Here is an 18,071-nt window from a genome sequence, read left to right as displayed (position 1 = left end):
CCTTCTCAGTAGGAAAAAAAAAAAAAAAGAAAGCTATAAACAAATTTTTCACTTAACAAGAGGGTAGGAGCATGAGTTATAGAAAAACCCTGGGAACAGAGTCATAGGATTCATGTTCTGTGTCCAGTTCTTCCTGTCTTGGCATGTTATCACTTCCATCCTCTGAATCCTCAGACGGACACTGAGAACTGAGGAATGCAATTATCAGAAAGTGAGTTAGGTGAAAGGAGAAGGACAAAGGATACATTCACTCAGGCTCACTGAGAAATTATTTTTCAATTTTTTCTTTCAGATAGATGTCAATAAAATATCCAATAGAGTGAGATGGCCTATATTTCCACTTCTGAGATGTGATGGAGAACAAAAAGGAAGAGGGGGTGCAGAACAGCAGGTGGTTAAGAGAACAGGTTCTAGCATCAGACACCTCGTGTCCAAACCCAGCTCAGCCACTCATTAGCCAAGTGACATCCATGCCTCAGTCTTTTACAATCACACCTGCCTCCGGGTGGTTATATGAGTTACACAGCTAATATGAAGGACACACACTTAAGACTCCCAATACAGGTTAGCTATCATATGAAAAAAAGAGGAGAGAGGTGTTTTAGCACATAACAAATCCATTTGTTTTAAACAGATGCTGTCTGCACTCCTAAATTGTGCTAAGAACAGTCTGTATAATCATCCTGGGTCTGCAGAGGCTGGAGACCCTGCCAGTCTGGGACAGGCTGGGGCTTCTGATCAGCTGGACTCTCATTTTCACCAAAGCCCCTCGCCCCGGGGCCCACGCATATTAGACAACTGGGAGGGAATGCCTGCAGGTTCTAATCACTCAAATATTGTCCAAATGACCCTCAACATGCCCAAAACAAGAATGCTAACTTGCATTTTTTTTTCCGGTAGGGAAACAATATTCTTGGCAATTAATTCTGTTTTTATCAGGTTCTAAAGACACAGGTAAATAAATCAATTCTGGACTCTGTATACAGGAACCATTATTGGCCAAAATGACTGAACGGGTTATACCATGGTTTATGCAATATTCCAAAGGGCCACAGATAGGAGTGAATTAATAGGCTTGGGAGACTTCTTGTTGTTCAGTTGGTCAGTCATGTCCAACCCTTTGCGACCCCATGCACTGCAGCACACCAGGCTTCCCTGTCCTTTACTGTCTCCCGGAGCCTACTCAAGCTCATGTACACTGAATCAGTGATGCCATCCAACCATCTCATCCTCTGTCGTCCCCTTCTCCTCCTGCCCTCAATCTTTCCCAGCATCAGGGTCTTTTCACACGAGTCAGCTCTTCGCATGAGGTGGCCAAAGTACTGGAGTTTCAGCTTCAGCATCAGTCCTTCCAATGAACACCCAGGGCTGATCTCCTTTAAGAATGACTGGTTGGATCTCCTTGCAGTCCAAGGGACTCTCAAGAGTCTTCTCCAACACCACAGTTTAAAAGCATCAATTCTTCAGTGCTCAGCCTTCTTTACAGTCCAGGGAGACTAGGGGGAAACCTAGCTGGTTTCAGACAGGTTCAGATGGCAGCTGACTCCCTAATTCCTTGGGCTGGGCTGCCCCAACCTCCCATCCGGATCACACCCTCTCCAGTATATCCTCCAGTGCATATAATAACTTTCCCTCTCAGAGTCTGCAATAAGTCATCTGTGGCTATCTGATAAACGTCATCCCTCCTACTAGATGGGGTGCTTCATGAGGTCAGGGCTGGAATGGGGCTTGTTCCCCAAAAGCAACATGGTCACCTAGCACTACATCTGCCATGTAAGGGATTCTCAATATCTGCTTAGTGAATGAATGAGCCACTTGCCTCTAAAGTATGCCATTTCTGGACACCTGGCCCATTTTATGCCATCCATGAGCTCCTGATAATTAGGAGAATACAGGATGGGAAGAATATAAAACCTGCCTGTAATCCATAGATCCTGGGAGACTAAGCAAACTCGCTGAGCGGCACCTTGACTTTGGTTTTCTACGGATAAGAACAGGAATAACCACACTGGGATCTCCCAGCTTTAAACTCCAAAGTCTAAGCCTTTTATGGGGTAGAGACATGCAGCCTAAGGCAACTCCTGAAGCATCCACAGAAAGTGGCGAGGGAGAGACAAAAGGACGGAGTAAGACAGGAATTTTGACAATGGACTTGGAAATGCAGAATGCTTCCCTCTGCACTAAGCTGGAGTTTGTCCCCATGCCAGCTGCCGGCTCAGGAATAAATGAAGATAATCACGAGGAGTATGGGAAAGCTGGAAATAGGAGGATGGCAACACTTGGGGAAAGGGAAGCTGAAAGCTGACTCAAGCAGGAGAGAGAACCAGTAACCAGGCAGCCACTGGCAGGGGCATCAGTGCCGCGTCCTCCACCAGGAGTGGAACAAAGAGTTCAGGGAGGCAAACGACACATCTCAGCACCAAAGGCCAATTCACTGAGGAACAAAAGAGAAGTTAAGCAGGGTAACGTGCTGGAGAAGCCGTGATTATGAGGTCACTGGGAAAGGCTGAGAGGCATTTTGGCTGTAATTCCAGTGACGAGGATGAAGAAGTACGTGAAATGCTTTCAGATTGGGAAGATTTATTATTTTGGAAAAAAGTAGCTCAAGGAAAAACAAAAGCAACATTCCTGCCTGATTTTTGAAGTAGTGCCACTAGTAGGACCGGGTTCAATTTCCATATTCTTTAGCAAAGAAATGGTCCTTGAAAAGGACACACTGGTGCTTCTGCGACCTCCAGCTCTAGGGAAGCTGAGTAGCATGCTGATGGTGAGAGCAAGTTTCAGCCTTCAGCAAACTGACATTTGAAATTAACAAGAAAAAAGGTGGGGGGAGTAAAAGCCTTAAATTGACAAAGAAACTACTTTTCTATTAAATATCATCACAGACCAAAAAATTAAAAAAAAGATGAGTAATAATGCTGGGCAATCTGAGTTTACAAAATGTTTAATTCATAGCAGGTTTCAGTTTGGACTTGAACAATGTGTAAATATTTACATGAAATTTAAAAATGGGACAAGAATAGGTTATATGCTGTCATCGGCAATCCAGGAGCGACTTTCTATCATTCCAAACGCCTTGGTACTGCTTCCCTAACATGGCTTCAGCTCTGCCGAAAGCTTCTTTCCTTCTCCAGAGCAACGCCAGTGTTTGCAGCCAGCCCTCACTTCTGAACTGCTTGCGCCTCTGATGGGATCCTATGTCACCGGAACCTTCCTGACAGGCAGATGCGGTGCTTGCTGTGTGAGTCACGGATTTTGGCAGATTATGTTGCATCTTACATTGCTCCCTATTGCTTGTACTCCAGGGTAGAGACGGGCTTCTCTGTGTGCTGTGACCCCCAACGCCAAGCCCAGTCATTGACTCTGGGCTAGACTGTGTATACAGGACAGGGAAATAACCTTTAGACAGTCAGGGCAACACACGCTGCCTTCTGATGGAATCCTTTCCAATGAGAACCTTCCTCTTCTGTAGAATGGGCACAATGCCTGCTTTTCAGGGTTGCCTTGAGGAGTCAAGGAAGGAAATGAGGAGTCGACATTCAGGGAGGAGAGTCAGCACGGTTTCTGGCACATGGTGAACATTCAATAAACCACAGCTATTGTTTCAGTGGGTGCTGGCAAATGTCAAATTCTCCTGGAGGAGTCCTTAGGCATTAAACAGCCAAGTTACCCGATCTGGTCAATAACAATTAAATAGAGGGCAGGTGACCCAAAGAAATAGATTATTTACCTGCAAAGGATTATATGGTGCCCTTGGTATTAATTATATGGCCTTTCACATTGTATTCTCTGTTAAAAAGAAAGCTATCAATCCCTGAGTGGGACTCAGTGTTGATTTCATTTGATTCCGTTTTGGGTTTTTTGCCTTTTTCAGTTTTCCTGACCACGGTTAACCATTCACTTGGTGTAGACTCAAAAATCATCTACGATGTGTCAGGCCTTTAGAAAATAGCCAAACACAGAAATATTAAACAGTAAGACGTTCTAGCTCATACAGTAGTGGGCAGCCTACAGGCCAGCTCCAGTGCTTACAATGTTTCTGCCCAGTGTTAAAAAAAAGTGTGAGCAAATATTTAGAAAGTAGGGGATTCTACATCAAAACCTTGATATCCAGGCTTCCCTCAGAAAAATCAGACAGCGGGGCGACACAAAGCCACTATTCCCAGTGCTTCCCGCCTGATGGCAAAGAGCTGGGATGGTGCAGCGGGTGCCTGCCACTCCACGCCATGCCCCCTCCTCGATGGAGAGCAAGGAAGATGAAGGGCCCCAAGTTCCCCAACTACTAGGGATCTCAAGAAGAACAAGAGCAGAAGATGAAACCACGTGTGGGGTCCTTCTGAGAGCGGAGAGGGCCTGGGCAACGGTGCAGGTCACGTGCCCACCAAGCTGGTCCTGCTCCCCACCCCTCCGTCATACAGGAGGGTGTTTATGTATCTGAGTATAAGCCAACAGTTTCAAGGAGCCAGACACTGCACCCCCTGAAATCTGAGGTAGACAAAAACTAGGGCAGTGAAGCCCAGCCCCGCTGAGCTAGAGAGCCACTAGGACTCTCCCCTCCCTTGTTAAGGCTGGATCCATCCCAGAGACACTAAGCAGGACTTAATCCAAGTAAAATTAAACTGCTCGCAACAATACAGATTGGCCTGAGCCCTTTTGTCAGCGTCCCAGGAGCCTCGATCACAAATTCTGAGGAACAGTTCACAAGCACTAATGAGGAGGTCCTGTTGCCTGTGCAAGCAGTGGGCTCAGAAGTGAAGGGCTGGCCTAGGAGAGATGTGAACCTGACCATCTGTCTCTCTGCGACTCACTTTGATCACTAAATGAATTGCAACAAATTGAAGAGCACATGGCTAGAGTTAATTGTCTCATCTGTAATCTGACCCTACTTTTAGGCAGTTATTATTACCCTCTATCAGGTGGGAACATTTCCCACCATCGCTGCAAAGTGCATTTTCCTGATGAACTGTAATGGATCATTAAATTCCGTATCAGGATAACAATACTTTGCACTTCTGCAGTGCCTTTCATCCAGGGATGTCAGAGTACTTTACAAATAATTAAGCCCCTCACACTGTAGCCAGAGGTGAGTGACTGAAAGGGACTGGCCTAAACACACTGAGTCAAAAGCATAATTCAAAAGAAAGAAAATGAATGGCTTTCTCTCACACACTAGAAATGCTGAAAAGTTATGGGGGTGGGGTAGAGGGGGTCCCTGACTCCCTCCCTTTCTTTCTGCCTTACCTCTTTGTCCTTTATTGCAGATCTTCACATGCAACATACAAAGAACAGATAGGTAACTAACAGATGCTCATATAATTTAGCTATGAGCTCACAGACACATATATGAGGAGAATGCTCTTCCATATAATCCTGGCATATACAGCATGAACTGACATTTCTAATCCACCTGCAGAACTGACAGATACCAGAATTAACACATTTATGATTACCAAATGGCAAACATAAAGCCTTCCAAAATCCAAAATGAAAATATTACTTGTCACAAATAAAGTACATTCTAACAAAACTTCTTTATTCCATGGTTGTGTTTTCCATATCTGGGACGCTCATTTGAATGATATTCAAGTTTCAGGAACAGCAAATAGGATGGAAGTGGGCAATCATTACATTTTTTTTTTTTAAGCAGAACACTAGAAGGGAAAAACATTTCAGCCACTCAAAAGTTTTGTGGTGAAATTATAAACTCCTGAAAAACTGCATTTATAATGGAAATGCTGACAGACCTTTCAGGGGAGCAGTTTGATGCAACACTGTTATTTAGCCATCTCTCTTACAGACTGAAGGCTAATTCTAACAAGATGTCATTTTGACTCACATTTATTATTACCTGTAAGAATGAAAACCGCCGTTTACTCACAAGCTGCGAGCCTCAGGAGCAGCAGGGTGGGGCAGTCTCACATGGGAAGCCAGACGCCGCTGCCTTTTACCAAAACAGCCCCTCCACCAACCGAGGGGCAGCCTTTCCCCGCACGGCTTCTTTCATGTCAGCCAGAGCCTTCGCAGCTCAACATGCCTTTCCTACATGTTACATTTTAATGATCTGAGAAAACCGTTATCAGAGTTAACATCTCTAGTTTTACTCTAAACAGACAAAAGCAAAATATCTCATTAGGCATCATCTCCGCCAAGGTTCCCACTAGGCAGGAAAGGATTTTTATCTAAAGTAATTACCCATTTTAGTTAAATACACTCAACAGATGAAATTTACACCGGGAGTGAGAGACTGCAGCACTAGACCGCGAAGGTGAAAGCCGAGGAACGCTGCGTCCCGCCGCTTCCCCCGCCAGGCGGCCGAGAGCGCGCAGCTCTGCCCGGGGCCGGGCGGCCTCGTCCCTCCTGTTTCCCAGGGGTCACGGGTCGTCGAGACGACGGTGACCAGACAGGCAAATTGCGAAGTGCTCCTTCTCCGGCCACAGACAAAACCATCTGACGGCGGTGCGGGAACTTCCCCCCCAAGTTATCAAACTCGCCTACATGCGAGACGGTGCTGCAGATACCTTGCGCGCCCACGACCCCTGGAAGCCTGGGGTGCGCGGTCCCTGCCCGCTTCCTCCCACGGTCCCGAGTTCTTGCAAATCCCCGGCTAAACCGAGGTCGCCGAGGTGCTCACTCGAGTCCCCTCTCGCGGGCAGCTAGGGTAGTCCAAGGAGCGCCAACCGCCTCCCTCTCCAGGGGTGCTCGGCTCCTGAGCACTCACCCGATGAGAGCAGAAAAACTGCGAGACCCCACAGGGCGCCTCTGCGAGGGCGCGGTGGAGAGGTGTCCCCTGGATAAACTCCTCTCCTAGGTGGAGCCCAAAAGGGGTTTGCAGACTGAAGTGCAGGCAGGGAGAAGAGGGTGTGTGTGTTGCACTTTGATTTCATGCAGAATCGTGGAAGAGGAAGGTGCAAGATTTTCTGTCTGAAGGCACGACCCCTCGGCTCGAGCTCCGCGGGACTCAGGCCAGTGACCCGGTCCTTGGCTAGTAGCGATCGTACCCAGCGCGCAGCCCGAGGTCTGCGCCGAGAGTCCCTGGGCTGCCTCTTCCCGGGACCCTAAACTTGGGCTTTGATACCCCACCAGTCGCTGTAGTCTCAGCTACCCGGCGGCGGCTGACAGCCGAGCGCAAAGCGGCGGCTGACAGCCGAGTGCAAAGCTTCGCGGAGCAGCCCCGGGCGCCGACGCGGCGAGCCGGGAGGAGGCCGCCCGGCCTGGCACCGCGATCGCGGGCCGGGGGCCCGAGCGCAGGGCCGTGGGTCTGACAGCTGCTCCGGTCGCGCGGACGCGCGCCTCCCTCCAGCCCGCCCTCCCCACGCCTGACTTATTACCCTCTGCTCCTCCTCCCCCTGCTGTTCCAAAACACCCGTCGACGCGAGCAAAATACAATGCCGCCTCGCCCGCCGTAAACAGCCGGGCGAGAGAGCGCACGGCCGGAGCCGTGCGTCCGCCTGCTCAGCTCCCACCCCCTTCCCGTTCCTAGAAAATGCCATCAAAGCGGGCAGGGCGCTCGGCTGGCGGCTGCGTGCGCGCCCGGCAGCCGCGGCTCCCTTCCCGCGCCGCTTCCTCACGCCTCCCCGCCAGTCGGGCGAGCCCGCTCCCCCCGCGTCCCCTCCCCGGCCAACTTGCCCCGCCGCGGGGGCCCGGGACCCGCGGGCCACGGACTCACCTCGCCAGAGAACTTTGCGTTCTTCTCCGTCTCCTCTTGCCCGCGTCCACCCAGCCCGCAGCCCCCTCCCTGCGGTCGGCGGATCGGGGAGGGGTGGGGGTCACCGAAAGCTCACGAGGAGGAGGCGCATCACATGGCAGCGCGTCCCCAGCCCCCCGAGAGTGGCGGGAAGGGGGAGGGGAAGGGTCGAGGGGAGGCCGGGGAGAAAGCGGGAGCCCGGCGGCCGCGGGAGTGGGCAGGCGGGGTGGCGAGGGCGGCGGCGGGCGCTGGCTTTAGCGCTGCTGCGACCGCAGCCGGGCGTGCACGGTGGCCGCTGCCGCTGCTGCTGCTGCTGGCGAGGCGGCGGCTGCTCGGCGCTGTTTGCTCCGCGCCGCGCGGCTCGCGCTCTCCCCGGAACGCCCACACTCTCAATCGCTACATTGTTGACATTCGGCGCTGACGTCACCCGCTCCCCATTCACAATAACTTTACGGGAGCCGGGCAGCGCACCTCCCCGGCCGCTGGGGCGCCGTACGCCCGGCGACTAGCGTAAGCCGCTCCGCGAATGGCGCTCCGGGGGCTGGGGCGGAGGGACACGGGGCGGGCGCGCGCTCGGCCTGCTCGCGGGAGGGGGCGCGCCTCACGCCGCCGCCGCCGCCGCTCTCCCCGCTTTGTGCGGCCGCGCGGCCTGGAGAGCCCCCTGCTCCTGGCCCTCCTGGCCGCCTGGCTCGGTCCGGCCTGGCCGGCGACTCGCCCAGGGGCCTTGAAAGGCCAGGACTGGGGGCGAGAGGGGTGGTTGGAGAGGTGATGGCTGGTGTGGCACGTGGGGAGCGGGCAGAGCCGGGGCACCATACCCTGGAAGGGGAGTGGGACCTCGAGACCTGGGATTCCGGGCTTGCCTAGCGGTTTCCCAAGAAGGGGCAGGAAAAGATGCGCCGCGGGCGCCTCAAAGCTGACCGGTCCCCCTGTTGGGAGCAGACGGGGTGAGAAAGAGTAGCCTCTGACCTAAGGTTGATACTGACTTTGAAATCCTTTCCCGGAGGGCCTCCGCCTGTCCCACCGAGGTGGCCTCTGAGCCCACACGCCAGGGTTTGGATAGGGGCGCGTGCGATGGCGAAGCGGGCCTCGCGGCTGCCTCCCCAGCCCTGCGGGGGTCCAGCCCCCTCCCCCGCGCCCACTCCAGAGGCCGCCAGGCTGCTGCTGCTGCACTTGAAGGCCAGCGCGGCTGCCCTGTCGGAAGAAAGCTTGCTGGTGGTTAGGGTTTTACAGAAAGTAATTAGGACTTCGACTGAAGGAACATTTGCAATAAAAGGAGGTTGTGTTAGTGCAGTGCTGGTGCCTGCAACTTGACGCCTGCCAGGGCCAAGAAATTGCCACGTTTCCCTGAACACCTATAACTCGGCCCCCTTGTGTAGAGGCAGCATTCTGTATTATTACATGTGGTGCTGATTTTTAATGAAGATTATAAAACTTTGGCTCGCTCTACTGAGAGAAGGGCCATAAATCGCCCCTGTAAAATGGGCACTGGCATATGCTGAGGAAGCAGCGAAGCGCTGCCCTGGGAGTCTTCTGATATCAGCCAGAGTGTTGCTCTGAACCACCTTCGTTTGAGGGCAGAGTTTTCAAAGGCCCCATTTTGAACGTCTGCGTGGAAAGCTAAGCAATGGCTGTGAGGAAGCGGAAGGGGCCAAGGTAATTTTTCTAGCAGCATTTCAGAGCGTCCTGGAAAAGGTTGAGACCCACACTGGGTATTTTCCTCGGCTAGCATCTCCAGTTTTCTGATGAACAGTGGTCCCAGGGGTAGGAGCAGTCTTCAGTCCCCTGGTTCGATGAATCTGGTGCCCCTTTTGACAAAGCATCCTGGCTTCTCAGAGGTCCCTGCCTGGCCTCACCGTTAGGACAGAATTCTGATGATCTGCCTTGGCGGGGCCATTTCTTATAGTCTTCTGAACCGTGATGTTTCTGCATTCCTCATTCTTGTAAGCATGGGAGTGTCAATGTGATAATTTTGCTTTTTAGTAGCATCAAGCAGTGTTTTCTCCCTAGTGCCAGGCTTGAGAAGATCGCTAGGAGGGTGGAGTAGATTAATTTGTTTTGAAAACAAATTGTGTCCGCCCAGCTGTGAATGGAGCTGGGTGCATCAGTAGATTGTGGTGAGAGGGTGGGGGTTGGTGTAGGTTGTGGTGAGAGGGTGGGGTTGGGGGGGGGTGTGGCTGATGGAAGCCAATCTTGCCACCTTGTTTCTGGTCCAGGATGGATATGGATACAAGAAAGGCTATTAGGTCATTCCCTATTTGCCAAAGACTCAGAAGGGGAAGTTTCTTAGTTTGAAATTCTCAAGTATGGGATGGGACAGCAATTAGAGGTGGAACTCTGATAGGTTGTTTCATTTAGTCATTCAGGGAGGTGGAATTAGAAGGAACTGACCTCTAAGTTAAGTCCCGGACTGCACATCAGGGGCTTCTGTGGCGGCAGGTAAGACAAAAATCTCTGTCCTGGAGGAGCTGGAAGTCTGATAGGCAGTTAGTTATTTCATTTCCAAAGTCAGAAGTGGCTAATTTGAATTAAAGCCTGTAAAGCATATTCAGAATCACATAAAATTAAGATGGTAAATCAAGAACCGGGCACTGTTTACCAGAACTGCTCTCTCTAGAGGTCAGGCTGCGGACGGCCTCAGCATCATTGTCATGAGCATTTGTCGTCCATCCCCTGGGCTTGAAATGCTGCTCTGGGCACTAAGGCTTTTACAATGTGAAACAGATGCAGGTCCTTTCCTCTGTATATTCATGGCAGTAACTTGAGTAGAAGTCAATTTATTTCCCATACCTGCAACTTTCAACCTTTCCTGATACACTTTTCTTCTTACCTAATTAGATGTGTGTGCTGATCCAGAATAGGGGCTTCATCTGTGGTACGTTTCTTAAAGGCAGGATATGATTTCCAGAGACATTTGTACCCATAGTATTGAAGTCAGTAAACTTTGTCCCCATAAATCTCCTTGATTTTATAAAATAAAATAGGAAAGATTAAAATATGCAGGAAACAAAAAGAGCAAAGGAAGATAGAAGAAAGAAGTGAGCGGTTCTCAAGTCTTTGATTTTCTCCTTCTCCAGCACCCTCTTAAAGGATCTGAGGATGTGGAGAAGATATAATCATTTTGCTTAGGCAGAATTTGAAATGTTGTACCTTGAACAAGACATAGCAGGGCAAAGTTAAAGTCGGATGAGAGAGAATGGAGTATGGTGTTTAGAGGGAGACAATCAAAGACAAAGGGAGGCGAAACACTGGAGGAAATGTCTGTTAAGAAAGTTCTGAGTTCTACTCATTGGGCAAAGTCCTCAGAATTATGACTGAGATTTATTATTTCAAAACCAGATGTTTTGAAGTATATATAAACCATAGAATCTCAGCTCAGTGCTGCACAAGTAACACCTGGAAGAACTGGTGAGATTTGAATAGTTTTGAGTGGTGTTTTGTTCAATAATTGTTCAGCTACCTCTTTGTGGCAGGCACTGTCCTACGAGCTGACATGCAGAATTCATTCTAGTGATGAGACTGGGGTAGGGGAGAGAGACAGACAATGAACCAAATATATATTTATATATAAAAACCATACTACTTGACCGTGTGTGTGTGTGTGTGTGTGTGTGTGTGTACAGTCTAAGACATAAATGAGCAGGGAACAGAGCCATCTCGGGGGAGAGCTTTTCACACGTGGAGACGAGCAGGTGCAAAGGTCTGAGGCAGGGTGGACAGGGCCAGCAGGGCCACAGTGCCCGATTCAGAAGAGCAGGAAGGGGAGAAGCAGGAGACCATGCCAGAGAGCTAGCCAGGCTTTTAGTTTAGGTGACATTTACGGGGGTTTCTGCAGAGAAGGGACCCTGTCTGGCCTTGGCTCCTAAACAATCATTTTGTTTGGCAAGTGGAGGAGACAACAAGAGTGAGAACATGGAGAGCATTTAGGAGGCTATCGAGATGGGCTAAGAGGGGGGTGATGGTGATTTGGACTTCAATAATAGCTGCAAATGGAATCTAGATATATGTTCAAAGTAAACCAGACGGGACTTACTGATGATTCAGCTGTGGGATGTGAGAGAAATAAGGAGTCAAAGGAAATTCTAGACTTCGGCCTAAATAGCAGATTAGCAGAAATTCCGTTTTGTGAGATGGGGAAGGCTACAGGAGGAACAGGTAATGGGGGAGGGAGGAGTTCAAATGTTTGCATTTGGAGAAAGTAAGTAAAGGTCAGGCTCCCCTGGTGGCTCAGCTGGTAAAGAATTCACCTGCAATGCAGCAGACCTGGGTTCGATCCCTGGATCTGGAAGATCTGCTGGAAAGGAAATGGCAGCCCACTCCAGAATTCTTAGCTGGGAAATCCCATGGACAGAGGAGCCTGGCAGGCTACAGTCCATGGGGTTGCAAGAGTCTGACATGACTTAGCGGCTAAACCATCAACCAACCAACCAACCACCAAACTTCAGACACCTGTTGCTAAGTGAAAACATTGAGTAAACAATTAAATGTGGGAGATTGAGACTTCAGAAGAGATGTCTAGACTAGAGTTGGAAATCTGTGTCATCAACAGAGAAAGTCTGGAAACGTGGGTGAAGAAGAGAAGAGGTCTAAGGATAAGCCCCGGAGCAGGGCAGCCTTCAGAGGCCAGAAGAGGAATAAAATGAAGATCTGGCCAAGGTGACTGAGAAACAGCGAAGGTGAGAGTCAGGGAGAGGGCAGCGTAGCATCCTAGAAACCAAGTGAAAGTGGATGTTTCGAGAAGCAGGGGCCAGTCAGTGGTGCCAGTGCTTTGATGTGTCTTATTGAAGAGAAGGTACCATCGACTCTTTTCTAAATTGAATATTTACTTGTTTTCTGTTTATTTCAGCTGCGCCGCAGGGTATATGTGGTCTTAGTTCCTCAACCAGGAATGGAACTGTCGCTCCCTGCAGCAGAAGCTCAGAGTTTTAACCACTGGCCCCCACCCAGGAAGTCCCCCCCACTGACTTTCAATGACCTGAAGATCCCTGGCGTCTTTGGCAGCAGGCAGTGATAGGGACGCACCCTAGCTGAAGTGAGTCTCTGAGAAAAGGCAGTGGATATGGACCACTCTCTAGAGGAGCTTTGCTGTGAAAGGCAAAACGGAGACATGGGTAGAGGGTGATGGGAGAAATTAGACCTTGTTGGTAAGAAGAATCCGGTCAAGAGGGGAAACTTGAAGTCAAGAGAGAGTGGACAACTTCTAGAGTTAAGTTCTTGAGTCAGGTTGGGTCAGTTCATCCCCCAGCAAGAGCAAGAAGGCGGCTCAGGCAGGGATGCTCAGGGAGGCTGGTCTGGGGTGGTGGGAGATGCCGGAGGTCCTTGTCTGAGTGATTCTGTTTTCTTAGGAGACTCAGAAGTGAGGTCTCAGCTGATGGTGGAGAAGGGAAGGGTGTAGGAGTTGGAGGAGAGGGGAAAAGTGGACTAGTGCCGCGCGATGTAGCAGGACTACCGAGCAGCTCAGATGGAGTTTGAGGGTCACTACTAGAGTCTTTCTGGACAGGACGTTGCCAAGAAGACTTGTTTCTCATCATATAAACTCTCATACAAGTTTTGAAAAATAATCAATGTATTCCAAACTAGAGAGTGTTGTAATTTTTCAGAGTAACTAGGACCATGCAGAAATTTTACTGCTAGCTATTGTTAAATATAGCTGGCAGCCTTTTTGCTTTTTAACTACTCATTCGTCTTATTTATCACATCTTTACCTCCCCCAGAGTTCACCTCAGTTCCTAAGAAGGACTGGAAATAGTCCTTAGGAGGAAAACATGTTCTTACATCATTATCTATGGTAACATAGCCCAAGATCTTCTATTACAATGAAGAATTGATGCCACTATTATCTAAAAATTTAAGTGAAATAGACTAATTCTTCTTCATGCACAGTTGAATATCTGTTGTCCTGATGAGAGAGGAAAAATTAGAAAATGCTAGATCTACCCTTAAGACACTTAAATTTAGGTAGAAAGTCAAAGCTAACAAATGAAACAGTGGACAAATGTAGTGATTTTATATTTAATTAATTTTATTAATTATTTCATGCATTACTTATATTAAGGTTTTAAATTATTTACATAGATATATTAGAATTTATACTATTGAAAAATTAAAAATATACAAAAAGATTTGTTGTATGATGGCAAAAAAAAAAAGGAAAAATCTAAATGCCTATAGCAGAGGATTGGCTGAATTAGTGGTGGCTTATATATAAAACTGAATATCACAGATTCATAAAAGATGATGTTGAAAAAGTATGTATATTGGTATTTTAGTGCTTTATTAGTACATTTTCTTTAAAAAAACTGCAAAATAGTATGATCCCCAAAGTGGAAAAACTGCCTAAGTGACCATAGAAAAAAAAGTGTGGAAGGATATACAGCCAGTGTTAAAGGAGAGCTCATGAGTGGTTTTTCTTTTTGCTTAACTGTTTTTTTTTTCTCTCTAATATAAATGTATTACTTCTGCAATAAAGAAAGCCAATAAAAGTTATAAAATTCAAGATGTGTGTAATTAAATTCTAATAAGAACTGAAGTGAAGTAGGTGTTAAGAGGGAAAAAAAAAATTTTTATGAGGGTTGAAACAGCCAGGAAGGTTTTCACTGAGAAGATGGAATTTGAGTTGAACATCAAGGCTGGGAAGGATTCAGAGGACGAAAAGTGGCTGGACACTCAACACCAAAGTATCCCCAGAGGCTGTATTTGGTCTGACCAAACCATCCATGTGTTGGAGTCTTAGGAAGGAGTTAAGACATTACATCAAGAAAAGTAGATCAGAAAGTTACGGGAGACACTGCCTGCTGTGACAGCCAGCAAGGAGCTCTCAGGTGCTGAAGCAAGGAAGGGCAATTGTCATGGTGATAGGTTTTTGAGAAACAGGTTTCTCCTTCCTTTCCCCTCTCATTGGCCAAAACCTTGTATCTGTTAGAAAGCAATCACTCACCTGCCTGCCTTCACTTCTTTCATACATTCCCTGATGCCTTGATTCTGAAGGACAAGGAGATTTTAGTCAAACATAGAGGTTGGAAGGTCATTCTCAGCAGGGAAATTGGGGCAGTGAAAGTTCAAGAGTTGTAGAATGTTAAAAGTAACAGCCAGTAGCACAATATAAGACTAGAGAGGTGGACGTGGATCAAAAGCATGAAGATTTAATTTTATCCATAGAGCACAATGCCTCTTCAACTTTCCAGGGACATGCTTGTAAAATGGCAGAGACAGGATGCAAACAACTAGGAATCCTGGAGCATGGCCCCAGATGCTCTTCTCCAGGCGTGGTGTGTCTGTGAAATCTCCTCTTACATGTTAAAGAATTCAATGAAACTTCTGTTGCCTCTTTGATGAACAGGAGTTGATTTTACTATAAACTCTTATTTAAATAATTTGGTGTCCATTAGGACTAAAATTTTTTCTCCCACACTCAAAATCTTTGATTAAAATCAATGCACTGTAGAAAAATGCCGAGTTTATCTGTGTCTTCAAAGTTGCTCGGAGATACAGGAAAGCCTGGCTGGGTGGCTTTCAACGACCAGTTGCCAGCTGTCAAAGGGGCATAATCAGTTTTGGTTTTAGACAAGAACACAACTTTGGCAGCGTGAAGGGGCCAGAGGCGCTGGAGACAGTAGCAGAGATCCAGGAACAAGATGATAGGAGCCCAAACCAACACATCGAGTGGGACTGAGACAAGAGGAAAGGGTCTACGGAAAGACATTCAGAGATATTCAAGATGTAAGGATCATCTGCATGAGGCGATGGGGAGGGGGAGGAGCAACCGAGGGAAGAACTGATCCTGGGGAGTGGGAGGAGGGAAAAAGCACTCTGGTAAGCAGTGACGTGAAGAGGAATGAGGGCTGGAACTCTTGACAGCAGTGTTGAGGATGGGTGTGGGCAGGAATGGAGCTAACTGGAGGGGAGATGGTCCAGAGACGGGCACATCAACAATAGCAAGGAGGACTTTTCAAGGAGGGGTCTGGGAACAGCATCCCACAAAAAGGAAACGTCTGGAGGGACAGCAGGGAGGGTCTAGACCCACTTCGTGGGGAGGGGAGAATGAATGGGAGATGTGGGTCCCTGGGGGGCCTGAGAAAGACATGGAGGTAGAAGCCTACATGGAAGAAGAGACTGGAGATGAAAGGATGGAGCAGATAAAGGCAGATGCACAGGATATGAAGGAGGAAATACAGCGTGAACCCAGACCTCTGGGTGGGCAGGAGTGGCCAATGGATGGACGGAGAAAGGCAGACACTTGTGCTCGTTTTGAGCATTAAACATAATCTGGGGGACAGATGGGCGGTCATCAGGTATCTAGTCAGAAAAGTGGAACCTGAAAATGAACTGGATTATCATCAAAGAAAGGACAATGATAAAATTTTGAGACTTCGGGATAAGTAAGAAAATTGGGGTTGAGAGCTGGATTTCTTTTTTCCCCACAGGAAGAGGGTGATGAGTTTAAAGCTCAAATAAGCAAAATAATAGTATTGGTAATAATAATGACAATGATAATAATATTGCTTTCCTTTCCCCCTTTTAAAATAAGTAACTCTAGCAATGTTCTCTTGTTCCCCTCAGAGCTTGTTGCCATGCCTAGCTTTTTTTTTAAATGAATAAGTAAAATTTCAATGTTTGTCTTCCTTTGCCCACCTGGTAAAGATGTTTTTGGTCAATAAATGGATTATTTTCACCAATCATTACATATTTGCTTAAGAAACTTGAAGAAGTCTGGTTGTAGACAGAAGTAATCTGACAATTTTCTAATGACTAAGAAAAGAAAGCCTGGATGCTTTTATTCTAATACCAATGTATTAATACTCACTCCACATTTTTCCCCCCTCAATCCAGCTTCTGAGTTTTTGAAGGGCACAGAGCTGAGTTCACTAATCCTATAGCAGTTTTCCCCAAGGAATCTAATAGGCTGTACTTAGCGCTTTCAGTCTGCTTTTAAAAAACAAACTTGTTTATGTGATATAATTACACAAGGGCGCCCAACCTGAACGCGGGTACCAGCCGCGCGCTGGTCAGCGCAGCTGTCCTGCACCCACGTGCGTGCGCCAGGCGCGGCGCCGGCGCGGATGACGAGCTCCGGGCCTGCTCTCGCCGCGTTCTCCCGAGGCGTTCCCTGCAGACGCCTCCCTGCAGACACACCCAGGCAGGACCTCGCTGCACTTCGGGGGGTGGGTGTGTGAGGAACCCTGGCGACTCGTGCCGGACTTGAACGGGGCGTCGGGTGATCTCGCAGATGAATGGAAACACCGAGTCCCTGTGTATGTTCCAGTCTCACTTCAGCACCTTCTGGATTTACAGCTTTGCCCGGATTTGCCGTCGTCGTCAGCCAGACCCTGTTGTTAGGTTTCCTCCGTCCTTCGTTTTTCTGAGGCTGGCAAGGGCGGCGTGAAGGTGGGTCTGGGATATGTCTCAGAATCGTGCTGGGCGGTGATCCAGAAAAGGGACCAGATTCCCAGGTCTGAGGACCAGTTGGCGTGAACCCAAGCAGATGCTGAATCCGAGTGCTTGTGTATTAATGTCTGTGACCTCCGGTGAGTTCGTTTCAGGATAGCCTGCTTCGCTCTGAAAAGAGCAACAGGAAACACCACGAATTTCTTTTCTCCCAAACTTTCCTTTTTCCAATTCAGCGATCGACAGCATTGCTATTCCTTTCTAATCTCACCTGTGTTACCTACAGCCTCACCTGTGGGTTCCTTTCAATCATAAAGAATATCTTTGAAAAATATCTTACTTAGAAATAATTACAAACTTTTGGAAAAGGTGCAAGATTAATACGTAGAACCCCTGTATCACCTCCAGCTCAGATATCCCGATTGTTAATATTTTGACACATTTGTGTGTTCTCTCCCTTTCTCCCCCTTTCTGTCTATAGGTATCTGCATACACACTTATTATTATTATTCTTTTTCTGAATATTTGAAAGCAAGTTTCCGCATCATGGGCTTCCCTTGTGGCTTAGCTGGTAAAGAATCCACCTGCAATGTGGGAGACCTGGGTTGGGAAGATCCCCGGCAGGAGCAAAAGGCTCCCTACTCCAGTATTCTGGCCTGGAGAATTCCATGGACTGTACAGTCCACAGGGTCACAAAGGGTCAGATACGTCGGAGTGACTTTCACTTCACTTCAGCATCATGCCCATCAACCGCTCAATGCGTGAGCGAATATTTTCAAAAGACAATGACTCTGTCCTGCATCAGTACAATGCAGCATCCAAATCAGGAAGTTGGCATTGCTGCAACCCTAACAGCCAATCCAGAGACTCTATTCAGATTTCCCCGACCCTCCCAGCAACATCTTTTTCCTTTCTGGTCCAAGATCCAGCTCAGGATCACGGTTTCATGTGGCTGTCACATCGCTTTGGTCTCCTTCCCTCTGGACCAGCTCTCTATTGTCTCCTT

General features: G+C 48.3%; 1 protein-coding gene across 6 annotated transcripts in view; it reads right to left on the bottom strand.

Moving 5' to 3' along the window:
• Positions 1-8,182, bottom strand: part of BACH2 (BTB domain and CNC homolog 2) — a 373,875-nt gene extending 365,693 nt beyond the window's left edge. For 3 of the 6 annotated variants that reach the window (XM_070450108.1, XM_070450109.1, XM_070450114.1), the window contains exon 1: positions 7,667-8,181. The gene's annotated coding sequence lies outside the window, so the exon portion shown is untranslated. Of the gene's footprint in view, positions 1-7,666 lie in introns of all 6 variants that reach the window. The other 3 variants (XM_070450113.1, XM_070450110.1, XM_070450112.1) reach the window with 3 other exon arrangements.
• Between the last annotated feature and the right edge of the window lie 9,889 nt (positions 8,183-18,071).

The sequence above is a fragment of the Odocoileus virginianus genome, chromosome 19, assembly GCF_023699985.2.
Source record: "Odocoileus virginianus isolate 20LAN1187 ecotype Illinois chromosome 19, Ovbor_1.2, whole genome shotgun sequence".
Classification (NCBI taxonomy): domain Eukaryota; kingdom Metazoa; phylum Chordata; class Mammalia; order Artiodactyla; family Cervidae; genus Odocoileus; species Odocoileus virginianus.
The sequence above is the reverse complement of the archived record's forward strand: the minus strand, read 5'-3'. Positions and strand labels throughout refer to the sequence as shown.